The following is a 13,006-nucleotide window of genomic DNA, read 5'->3' as shown; positions in this document are numbered from 1 at the left end:
ACCTCTCATTGCTGCAGTCCAGCTGCAAAGAATACCCTTCCTCTTCCAATTCAGTACTTAGTAGGAAAACTTATGATAAATAATTTTATAATAATTTATTATATAAACATATTTTTAAACTCTATTGTTATTTTTATATATTATTAAGAGGCAAATGGCTACTCTTACACAAGTCTGTAATGATGACTAAACCGAAAATAGTACTTGCTAATCTGCCTGCAGCAACACGCAAACAGGCAGAATAGTTTGACAATCAACATTTCACAAAACAACACCACTGCAGTTTCACGATGATTTAAATACAACTTCTATGAAAGCTTGCATAGGAATGGACGCTGAAGTCCAGGGTCATCAAATTTTCTATTGAAATACTGTCTAGTCTATTAGCTCTTCATTCAAAATGTGCTTGTCTGTATTTTGGTTTTTTCCACACATACATGAACCTAATTGTATATTAAACAAGACTACACATTTTCCTCAGCAAAACATCTGCCTAATCAAAAATATGACTGAAGAGATTTATAAAGCTTAGACTTAGGCAAGCTCCCTTCTGTCCTTCCCCCATCTTCTTCTAAAATTGAATGTTTTAAAGCCAAATTTGACCTGAAAACTTCTCTGCAATGAATAAAATTCTGCTATTCTGAAACACTATTCATCACAACCATATAATTCTTAAATATTTAATAACACAACATGCACTAAAAAGAGACTGAAAGCCTGAAATCATTAGGAGATATCCCAGCACAAGAAATAAAACGGAGACATACATTTCTCTGCAAGTGTAATTTCAAAGTCCTTTCACATAGGGATCTAAAGACTGTCAGCTTTGTTGCTCTGCTACTGTATATTAAGTACGCATGTAATGAAGCTACTGGTTTTGATTCATTGACATGCCAAAGATCATGGGTAAAGTATATAAAATTAAATTTTTTTTTGAATGTGGAATATCAAGAAGGTGGTAAGAATCAGGTACAGCATCAAAAAGAACAACAAAATGACAACAGAAAACAACTTAAAATTCAGCACTACTTCATTTTTAGTGACCATTTAGAAAAATACTAATGCATGAATGCCATTTAAAAGCTATTTCCAAATCCAAACCCACCATGAAACACTTCACTTGCTATCAGTTCAGGAAATCATTATATTGTTTTTATTAACAGAACACTGATGCCCAGTCTTAATACAAGCTAAATGCAAATTTGAGCCCTGTACGTTACCTAGCACTTTCTAACATACCTTCATTATCTCTTAGTTCTCAGTTCAGACTTGTACACAAATCCAGCAAAACAGTTTAGAAGGTACTTAATTTTCAGCATTTGCATAATACCTTTGAACAGGACAAATAATATGCATATTTAGTGCCAAATGTCAGCACTACGCCAATTTAAAGCCTTATTCTTTAATGTTTCAGAAACATTTCTGAAAACAAATTAAATGACATATGTAAACTATTCCAACAAGTCAGTGTGCAATGACTTCTCAACAACAGAATACCTTCCAAGGCCAATACCTCCCAGACACATCAGATTTTTAACAACCTAAGACCTTGCTAAATCTGCACAAATGCTAACGCCAAAAACCAGTTATGTTCAGAAGAATTAATACACATGTTTTTGACTATTCATGCACTAAACCACAGCATTATTTTGATAAAATAATAGGCAGCACTGCAGTGCCAATACAGAAAATCTGTACTTTGGAGCATGTAGAAATGTGAAGCTGATAAATGTAGTCGCTTAGCTGGTTGCATTGCAAATCTGATGAGCTATACAGGGAATATTCAGTATTGCAGTGAAAATTGATGAGAGGAAAAGCACACATTCTGATTAAAATCAAAAAGTTTTTTTACATCTCACAATTAGAATGTTGTCTTTAGTGCTGCCCACAGGGTTAAAAATAGCTCTTTTACCAAGGCCTATTTATCATTTTTCAAGTTTACTACTAGAATAACCACACCACTTCCAAAAAGACTAGGCCTTTAAAGGCACTATATACTTCTGAAAAAATCTACCGTAATTTTAAATGTTTGAGAAGGATGGTTTGATTTTGAAGAATCAGATTTGGCATTACTCAAACCTCTCTACCATTCAAGGATAATCTGGTTTCTCATGGCACAAAGGAATATAACCCCTTATTCCCAAAGGAAATACAGTATGCAGCATACTTGGTTTTTAACATCGGAAAAACAGATATTAGCTGTCAATGACCTATCTTGAATTCATTAACTCATCACCTTGCTAGGCATGATCTACCCCAAGTCTACATTTTGGCCATCTATTTACTGTTGACCATCAAAATATGGCTGACCTTCCCAAGTTCCTTCTAAGAAGAAACAGAAAGCAAGAATTACCAAGCTTTCACTTACATGAAGACAAATCAGTATTCTGAACCTTTACCACACAATCACCATTTCCGTGCTGTGGATGGATAAAGTAAGAATAAACTGTAATCCAGGGACTCCTGCCAGAAGAGTCGCACCAGGGCCAACAGACATACACGACTATTTATACAGCTATTCGTACTCCCAAACTCTTCTTCCTTTTTTTGCAAGAGACAGTGCTCTAATTTACCTTAATTATTTTAAAATGCACATTCTGTACTCCTTGGTCTTCATTACAAATATCTGTACACTGGAACAATATCTTGCCTGCCTTCTGCTCCAAGGAAGCTGAAACCTGGTAACTTAAACAGAACAACTGGCAGAAGCAAGCTGAAGTAATCTTGTAAGATCTGGAAAAGCAAGTAGGAGTGGAAAGGTCCAGTATCAGCAGCTGATATTAACAGGGATAAAGCATCAACAAAGGAAAACTAAGTTCAAAAATAGTGTTAGCTGTTTGATCTATTCATTATTAAAACTTGCTTTTTTTGAAGTCTACTTGGTCTGTGACACCACTCTATACATAAGAAATAAGACAGGAAGAAAAAGAAATTTCTAATTACTGAAGTAGAAAGGAGTCTGGTCAACAAAACATTTCCTTAGAAATGCCAGTAACACACTGTCCACAATTATAATATACTGATTACTGCAAGATGTGCCTCCAGAATGCTAGTTTTCCTATATTTGAATAATTGCTATGCTGATCAAGCTCCTCTTCACCACCACCTCAAGCTAAAGTTTAACCAGAGTAAGAATCAAGGATGATTCCTTGATGTTCCATTTGCAGATCAAAGGAAATTCTCTGGCTGAGAATAGATAATAACTCTATTAAAATGTAGCTAACGAATCATGTGGTTACTGCCCCAATCCTTGAAATTCAGCACAACGATATCCACTTCCAGTGGAATATCACAATAATAGCAAAGGATCAATGCAAATAAAACTGAATATCTGTGAAACTATTCTGAAGTATGCAACATTTATCTCCTGTACTTCACCTGAAGGCAGGAGAAACAAGTAAAATAGAAAATAGACCTTCAATACATTGTGCTGCCTAATTATAGGATATCTTATGTTAATGATTTCAACTTTTGGAGGTGGGGTAGCATTTCTCAAAATAACGAAGTCCACTGCACTCAAAACTAGTCTTTCCTTCCACCCTGTTACCAGAACCATCTGCAGGAACCTATCTACGTGCCTCCTCCTCCTCTCTGAAGGTAACCTCAGCCCTCCCACTCTGATACACCCCCCCCCCCCCCCCCCGTGGAGGATTACGTTCTGTGGAACTTCCATTTACCATCCTTTTACAGCACAGGATTCCTTCTCACAATCCAAGCACTTGTAGAGAAGCGCTCTTTTTAACAACAACCCTCCAGTCTGTTCCTTGTAGGAATACAATTAACATATCCACTGTCTTGAAATTTAAGGGGGGAGGGTAATTAGTCTTAATTAAGGACTTCTACAGAAGCTCTTTCAGCAGCTGAGTCACTTATTGGCTTTTGAGAGAGCAAGCAAATTTTAACTGCATACTCACCAATAAGACTGCATCAACACAGAAAGTGATGGATTAGTCATAAACAGAACTAGATGCAGACAACTAGATCCAGGTTTATTTGATCACCAAATAAACCAAACCCAGATTTGGTGCGGCCTTTTTTTAAGGAAAAAAAAAAAGATCTCATTAGATATACATTTTAATGTGGCACTCAGAAAACATGAGTTGTAAACTACAAGGATGCACAAAGAATACATTGTGACAAACATATCTGACAGTTTTATTTGATAAATTACTGGTGTAGTAGAGAAAGACAAGAAGAATGAATATAATTTATTAAGACCTTCTTTAAGGAGTCCATCTTCCTCTAGAGTTTATGGAAATAACAAGGCAACAAAAACATGTAGCCCTGCAAGAATAATTTAAATGTAACTGCAAAGAATCTATAGTAAGGCAAACAAGACATTTAAGCTATTATCAAAAAAGGAGAAAACATGGACAATACTGGTCAACCTAAATTCCACTTAAAAATAATTAATCTTACTGCACAAAACAAAACATTGCCTACATAGCACCAAATTATTGGGACATAATCAATTTGCATTTCTGAATCGTTTTAGTATTAGAATTTGAGCTATGGAAGTCAAGAACATTTTTCTTGCCGACTTAATAGATCAACATTTGGGCCTCTGTAGTAAGCATTACCAATTTGAAGCTGTTTATATACACACTAATGACATTTCATACACAAATCAGTTGACAAGGTTGAAGAGTGGCGATTTTTAACTTTTGCAGAAACAAAGTTGGAAATACATAAAAAAATATAAATAAACGTAAATGACAAATGAAGCTGCAGACACTGCAGGAGAATGACTTTGATATCTATAAAACTGAAAATTCTCTTTACTGCAAATTCACAAAAGGATTTGTGTGACAGATGACGAAATGAATGAGAGGATTACACATTGTAACTATAAGAAGGCAAATCCTATAAAGTACATACAGAGTTGCAATATGTGGATTTGTAATATATGTATAAGTGGATAATCCCATGCTCAATGTTAAGTTATAGGAGTTGACCCAAACCATTATTTCCAATATCATCTCTACATCCTCCTATTTTCCCAACATGTAAAAATATTAACTTGGTCTCTAGTAAAGTCAATGGAAAATGCAAACATACGACTCCAAGGCTGTCAAACTAAAATACTTGACTATTACTACAGCCTTAGTTTAACACAATTCTCAGACTCTGTGACTGAGACATAAACCATAACAAAGGTAAAACAAAACTATAAGAAGCTGAACACAAACATCTGAAAAAGGGACTCAACTAAAAAACCCTGAGTAATAAGTAAATGAAAACAAGTAGGCTCCACAGTTTTCACATATTGCTGCTTTAATTCTTCTAGGTTTTCTCAAGACTATAATACGAATTAAATAAACAGCATGTTTTGAAGAGATTTAAATAGAACTTGCACCAGAAGTGCTATACTTGGAAACATAACAGCTCACACTGAAAGAAACTAACATTTCTGTCCAAATATCTTACAAGGGAAACAAATAAACAAGCTTAAAGAAATACAACCAAAGGTTTCATGGTAAGTGGCAGAATTGGCAAGTGAACTAAATTCAGCTTTTACCAGCACTCTCTAACCAACACTCAGAGGAGAAAAGCAGTATGTGTGTGCAGAATTTCTTTTCAGCACAGACGTAACTTTTAAGCAATGCAATAGTACTCTGCTGTCAAAGATTTAAAACTACTCAAAATATCTAAAAACACATTTGAGGGGAAATATGAAAGCAGGTCATAAAATCAGGGGGCCTACTATTTATTGGAGATAAGAAACATCCTACCCTGAGGAAAAAGGCAACATATTTAATGCTGTTTTTCCATTAGACATTTCAGTGACTCAATTTAAAATTAAGTAGCCAAGATCTTAGCACATGCTCTGGAATGTCTTATTTGAATCACCAACATCCAACATTTGAAAATTAATTATTCAGAAAACTGCTTACAGATGACATATAGTGCACAATTACTCTTTGAGCTGAACTTTATATTTTCCTCTTTTTAAGAACGTTATCATTTAAGATTTTAAACTACATCAAACCTCATAAAAATAACATAAGCCTAAGCTGCTTTTTGTCTCAAACTTTCACCTGAACATCCCTGAACTCATTTTTTGAGTTCCAGCCTAGAACCATGAACAAGATTATTTTTTTTAATTCTCCATCTTGATTTTACTCCTTTCCTAAGCGACTTATTAACAATCTGCAAAATGAATCTGTTCCTTGGGCACATGCTATCCTTAGAAAAACACAACTACCTTTGCTACGTGTATCGTGTTGTCACCCAGCCCCCCTCGGTTCAGTTAAAATCCTTTATGAACGGTTACAGGAGCACCTTATCGATCACTTGGACAAAGCATGTAAGGCATCTAAAATGACTTTTAAGTGTCACTGCCTTATACTTAAATTTAAATTCAAGTGATTGGCCGGAGTGTCTCTGACCCAAACACAGGTATGTTGCTGCAATGACTGATTCGGTTTTGCAGGGGCGTGAAGATCAATTAATTTGCTTGAACCCACTACATCTCTGCCCAGAAGGCGGGTTCCCCGCTGATCCACGAGCGCTGCAAGGCCAGCGCGCACGGAGAAGGGGGACATGCCGCCCCAGGCGCCGCCTCGGCGCGGCACGCCGCCAGCCCCCACCCGGGGGACATGGCCAAGCGCTCCCAGCAAGTGAAACACTCAAACCAGTGCGAAACGCTCCCAGTACGGGTTTTCAATATCCAGCCGGGAGGAAGAGGCGGAGAAGGAGCCAGCGAGCTGGCCGCAGCCCCGGCGAAGGGCGGCGGGCTAGGGTGCCCAAACGCAGCGGGCGCTGAGGGAACAGAGAGCGGCGCCGGCCGCCTCAGGGAGCCCCCAGCAGCCCGGGCGCAGCGTCCGGCCGGCCCTGAAGCGAGGCGGCGAGGGACGGCACAGCGCTTCCCTCCCTGTTCGCCTTAGCGGCCACCTCCTCCCCGCTGGAAAGCTCAGCGGCACAAGGAGGGAGAAGGAGGGGGAAAGGAACACAAAATGGAGACTTACACTCCCTCTCCTACCACGCACGCGTCGCGCCGGCGAAAAGGGGCGTGCCGCGGCGCGCCGACACCGGCCCGCGGCAGCCTAGGGGGCGGGCGGGGCGGAGGGCCCGCCACTCGAGTGATGGCCGCCGGGCGCCCCGAGTGCCTGCGCCCTGGCACACCCCCGGGTAGCCGCAGTCGGTGGCTCGCGGAGCTAGTGGGCGCCGGGCGTGTGGTGGGACGGTGTTCCCGCCCTGCTTCTCTTCTCTCTCCCGGCCACTACCGGGGGGAGGAAGGGTCGCTCCCCATCGTGAGGAGAGCGGCGGCTTAGCCACGGTGGCCGCCCTCAGCTCGCCTCGGGTTACAGCCCTCAAGAGGCGCGTTACGGCTGGTGAGTTGAGGAGCGCACCTGGGGCTCTGCTGTGGCGGTAAAAGCTGTGCCCGAGTTCGGCTGTGCCTGAAGCGAGTTGGTAGGGGGAAGTCACCTAGGTTGTACGGATGCCCCCCTCGACGCAGCATTACAAGTAGGGAAAGTAGCATCACGGTGCACATCCCATGCTTGTGTTATTGCCCAAGTATCTCCTTTGGCCCACACTGGAGACAGAGTTGCAACACTATGGTCAATTTTCCTTTCCTCTCACATGGCTTTAATTTTTAGTTTCTATGCAGTGACAGTGAGGCTTTATCCCTCCCTGCCTCGGTGCGAGCAGTGGTGATGTCCCTGTTGAATTCCCTGGTGCAGACACGGACGCTGGTGCTCCTGAGCTTGGTACTGGAGTCGTACAAGGCCCTCTGCATCAGCCAGCACCTTCCAGAGTGGTGCATCCGGCACTGTTTTTAGCTTCTGCCATGAAGTATTTCTTCCTCCACCATTTTCCTTTGGTTTGTAGGAGAGTTAATTTTCAGTCTGGTATCTAAGAAATCTCTCTTACATAGCCACTTTTATGTATATCCACTGTGGAGGAATGAAGTTGCCGAACATTGCTGTTGTTCCAGTGCTTCTGGCAATCAGATACACTGGGCTCAAGCCCAAACCTTGAACTTTATTTTATATTCTGAAGAAAATAACAAATGGAAGACAGATTGGATATATTTGCTGGAGCCAATACCACTGATAATTAATGCAAGGCACCTTATTGCTGTATTAATGAACACTGCCACAAATAGTGACCAATACAGCGAGTATCATAGCTTATCCTCTATGTCTGTAATGGACATTGTTGTCACCAACCCACAAATGTGATATCAAGTGTCATTATTACTTAATGCTGACAGAAAGCTGAGATTGCCTTTTGATGCCACTGCTGTGGATAATGCCTTGGTATCTGTACCTTAATTCAGCAAAGTCCCCTTCCTAATCCCAAAAATCACTCCATGCTGAAGTGACAGCACTAATTCCCCCTGCTGTTACACATTTTGCCAGCCCTTTGTTACAGTGCACAGTGACAGCTCCCTTGTGTCAGGTGTCTGCAAAACTACCCTAGATCTGTCCCTTTTGCGGTGCATACACCTGTCTTCTAGGATTATGCAATTGATTATCAGGTACTGGCTGCTCTTCCTACATCCACTTGATCCTGAGAAACATACTAAGCACTCATTTTGTTTAAAGAAGCAAATACAGCTTGTACAATTCCCACATCTAGTACAAGTGAAGTATTTTGCCATCACAGGGTCACTTTTGTATATTTCTTGATGATTGTCCTCTGCAGTTACACTCTGGATGGCAGACAGACCCTCCCCTCAAATCACCAGATCATTGCAAATGCTAATTTCTGCATAGTAAATTTTGACTCCCTAAAGATTGCTTTGTACTTTCCTGAAGTCCTAGCATGAAGTCCTAGTGTTTTTAATGACATCACAGCTGTGCATTGATTTTATTACCTTGCACTGATTTGGTGGTTTTCTCCATGTCTTATCGATCTCACTGAACTAAGTTAATAAATAATAGTACAGCAGGCAAATAGCAGCGACTCTGTTTTCCCAAATTGACTCAATTTGTCATTAAGAAACATGAAGACGGTGAAGTCTGGCTCTTCGTTTCAACAGCCTAAACTGAATCACCTTGCTGCCTTTAAGTTACTTGACTTTTTTGGTCATCCCACCGTGTAAGCATCTTACCTTTCCCCTTATGACATTCTTTACTGCCATTAAGTGTTAAGGAGACTATATCACTAGTAAAAGCAAAGACCATCAGGCTTAACTTCTATATAGATAGTTTCACTGCCATTTTCAGATGGAACTCCATTCAAATCAAGGGATACTGTGTGAGATGATGTGCTCAACACACCCTGATGAAAATATGCTCATTTATCCTTTTATGTGTATCGTCCCTTGTTTTCTACTCAATATTTTAAAATAGTATTCAAAAACATTCCTTCTTTGGAGGCTGGCAAAGACAATGATAAAAATTTAAGAATGGTTGGTAGTGCCAGGTACGTGCTTGTGGTAGTATGAAAACAACCACTATACTGAAGCGTATGCTGAAAAGAATTGAGACTTCAGCAAAGCAGCACATCAGAAAATCTGCTTAAATATGTCAGAAAGTTTAAAACCAATAAGAGGAAAAAAAAACACTGAATGTTACTCAACAGTGTTGAAGACAAACTGCAAATCCTAATCTCTTTGAATAGGTCTAGTCATAATTCTCCATTTTTAACATTGCAATGTCTGTCTGTAACCAGAGATTATGTGTTACATAAATACTTGCAACTGCTATAATATATAAAAGGCACATGAAGAGGTGGGCTACTGCCACAAAAGAAGCCTTTGCATACCAAAAATAGATTTAATATTCTGTTATTAACAGAGAAAAACAAATGCAATACATAAGCAAAAGTGAAGTGTGTTTCTAGGTAATCTCCTTCTAACATTCAACTGAGCATGAAGTCTCCTCTTGAAGAAAAGCCAGGTAGAGATCCCAGGAAAACATTCTTTTAGCTCACTACTGCTTATTTGTTCGAGGGGACAGTTCACTTTGTTCCTTTATACTGGGCTGCTTTATACTTATGCAGAAATGGATTCTTTCTTCCCTCTAATCCTTAGATGGAGCATGAGCCATTAATATCTTGTCTTTGCCAATCTCACAGTTTCAGTAAGTCAAGTCATTTTAAAAGCTGTTTTACCTGCAAAGCGATACATGAGAGTCTATCTGGCCCTGTGATGCATGGGAATTGTAGTTTATTTTTCAGTGAATTCTGTGGTTTCCACGATGAAACTATTTTTACCTTAAATTACAAGTCCTGGAGCTGTGATGCTACACAATATGTATATTCAAATAAACTTTCTTCTGCCTTTTGCCTTAATATTGGTTCTGTATCCAAGGAATAGGAACACAGTAGTTCTGAAGAAGTAAAAATGGTATTAGTAAATCAAAATCTTGCAGTTTTGTCACCCTTCATAAAACAAGGTGGTTCTTCTTATGGTCTGTTTCTGCTGGGTTCTGAGATTTGACATGTGTGTCTGTTTCTTCTTTTGATGTGAAATGACATTATTCGCAATCCTCCAACATCTGTGAGAAGAGACCTTAGTGTATAACCATCAGAAAAGCAACAAAGCATCATAGGACTTTTGTAAAAAGTTTTCATTGTTTTATTTTTTTAGTATTCAATCCTAAAGCTATCTTTTGTTGGTTTTATTTTATTTAGATGGAATCCAGAGAATATAGTGTGCTGGATTGCCACGGTTTTAAGGAGGCCAAGTCTTAGGTATTAACGCACTTTCATTTACATGGCTACTTCTTTATTACTGTGATGCAGGTTTGCCCTCACTAATATTTTCTTCAAGCCACAATGTATTGTCCACTGGTCAACTCAACAGCTACTTCTTTAAGGCCAAATGGCTGTTTCTTCTAACTCGCTATTAGTCATTTCTCTTTTCCTCAAAACCGGGACCAGTATTCATGTTTTTGGCAGAGTAACAATGATACTGCATCTAACCAAAACAGCCCCTTCTGTGAAGCCAGTCATTAATTCCTCTCTGGTAGCTTGTCATCACCAGATGTCTGCTGAGTTTACACCCTGTGCATTTCCCGTGACTGCACCCACAAGGCATCCACAAATGATTCTGTATTTTCAATAAGAGCACCACATCCTTTTATGAACTTTCCTCTTCGCTACCTCAGCAGCTGCAGCTGCTGACCACAGAACTGCAGCTTCTCTTTACGTTATGTGTTGTACCTCTTTCTTGACTGAAAGGGTCCACAAACAGCATAAGAGTATAGTGTTACTCTAAGAATAGAGTTTCATCACTTAAGATTTCAGGAAGTGGGTTTTGCACAGAAAGTAATAAGTATTCTACAACCAACACAGAAAAACATTTCCAGGTTTATATCAACAAGTAGAGTACAAAATGTTTTTGTTTCTCATAAGAAGCGCTGGCAATGAAGTCTAACCCTGCCAATAATAAAGTGTATCTGAATGAGGACTCACAGTTATATCTAAGCATGAGGAGAAGCGTAGGCACATTTCCCTCCAGAAATCTGCACTCACTGAACATGATCACCAGCAGTAGATGCAATTAGCTATGTCCAATTTACATTTTGAGCACAAGGGACAGGCTTTCACAGCATGCTTAATACAGCGAACACGACAAACTGGGTTTTGTGGACACAATGCACAGTTTCTCAGTTCAATGGGAAACTTTACAAAATATACGTGCAAGGTATAATTACAGCATGCCACAAATAAAATTTCAAAAGGATGATTGAAACAACACTCATATCTTGAATAAGAAACTAGTTAATTGATGTAGGGTCATAGACATATGTCACTGCATACAATACAATAAATAAAACATAAACACCAATTTTCAAATCAGCACAGCTTGATAACAAATTCAAATTTTAGGAACAGCAAAAAATAAAAACCCCCACAAAGTAAGCCCTAAATTACAATCCCTCAGCTAACTGGTAAAGATGAAGGGAAAATTTTGGGAACTGTTAATATTTTTCTAACTCATCAGGGGTCTTCTGTCTTTCATCTGCTTTTTTCTTGCTATCATCTGTGGCCATTGAGGCTAGTAGGAAACCAGCCAATTTAGTCAGAAAACTTTGCAGCGTAGCAGGGAGTCTCGTTTGTCATCACATGCAATAGCAGCTGTCTCCATCAAGAATGAAGTTAATCAGTACTGACTAAATATATCAGGTAATTCTTTAGATGGTTAACAATGTACGTTGAATGAGCAAAGACCAGTCTTTGTCTCCTGATACTGGGAAACTTCTCTTTCAAATATGCTGATTTGGTGGTTTGAAACTAAGGAGCAATGAATTTCCTTAATGTAGTTTTTTACACAAATATTTCTGGCAACTGAAGATGCTCAGTTTACACAAGGGACACAAAGTGTTATAATTGTTGTAAAAGCTATAGCCAGACTCAGGTTTTCTTCTACTTTCTTCAACTTCTTCCATTCTATGCACAATTATTTCAAATTCTTGTGTGAATTTCTTAGCCAGGTAAAATTTGAGAATTGCAAGAGACAAAAAGTATAAAACCTTGCGAGCATGTTTATTCATATAAAAACCTGAAATACACTATATTGAGTTAAGATGCTGGACATGTAGCCAATAAATCTATAAAGATACCGAACTTCACGCTAATTTTCACCCTCCCCAACTTCTGCACTAAGCTTGTATGCCATTCAGGAAGACAGAATTTTCTGTACAGCCTTGAGAACATGTAGGACCTTTCTAACCCCAGGTTTTGTCACTTGGCACACCGTCTCTAGCCTGAAAACACAGATTGATGATGTGGTTAAAATCACCCCCATGGACACAAATGAAGGAAGAAACTGGTTACATAAGCTTTATGCCTCTTCTCTTTACCCCCTCTATATGTTTATTATTGAACTTATATGTAAAGCAGGTAACCAAGCAGGAAAAAACTGACCTATTCTGTAAAATATGAGAGTTGTCTATTTAGAACACTGGCCTACAGCCATAAAAGATTTGTTCAGTTTTCTCACAGTTTATGTCATGTACTCCTTCCTCAAAAGATCTGGACTGGATGAAGTTGATACAGTAAAAATATGTGATATGTGAAAAGAAGAGCTGACGCATACCAACCTTCA

General features: G+C 39.2%; 1 protein-coding gene across 11 annotated transcripts in view; it reads right to left on the bottom strand.

Moving 5' to 3' along the window:
* FHIT (fragile histidine triad diadenosine triphosphatase) overlaps positions 1-7,103 on the bottom strand; it is a 627,817-nt gene extending 620,714 nt beyond the window's left edge. For 8 of the 11 annotated variants that reach the window (XM_064453589.1, XM_064453592.1, XM_064453591.1 and 5 more), the window contains exon 1: positions 6,969-7,102. The gene's annotated coding sequence lies outside the window, so the exon portion shown is untranslated. Of the gene's footprint in view, positions 1-6,968 lie in introns of all 11 variants that reach the window. The other 3 variants (XM_064453593.1, XM_064453598.1, XM_064453602.1) reach the window with 2 other exon arrangements.
* Between the last annotated feature and the right edge of the window lie 5,903 nt (positions 7,104-13,006).

This window comes from Phalacrocorax carbo, chromosome 6 (genome assembly GCF_963921805.1).
Source record: "Phalacrocorax carbo chromosome 6, bPhaCar2.1, whole genome shotgun sequence".
Taxonomy (NCBI): Eukaryota; Metazoa; Chordata; class Aves; order Suliformes; family Phalacrocoracidae; genus Phalacrocorax; species Phalacrocorax carbo.
Note: the sequence above shows the minus strand (reverse complement) of the source record. Positions and strands in the feature narration are given on the sequence as shown.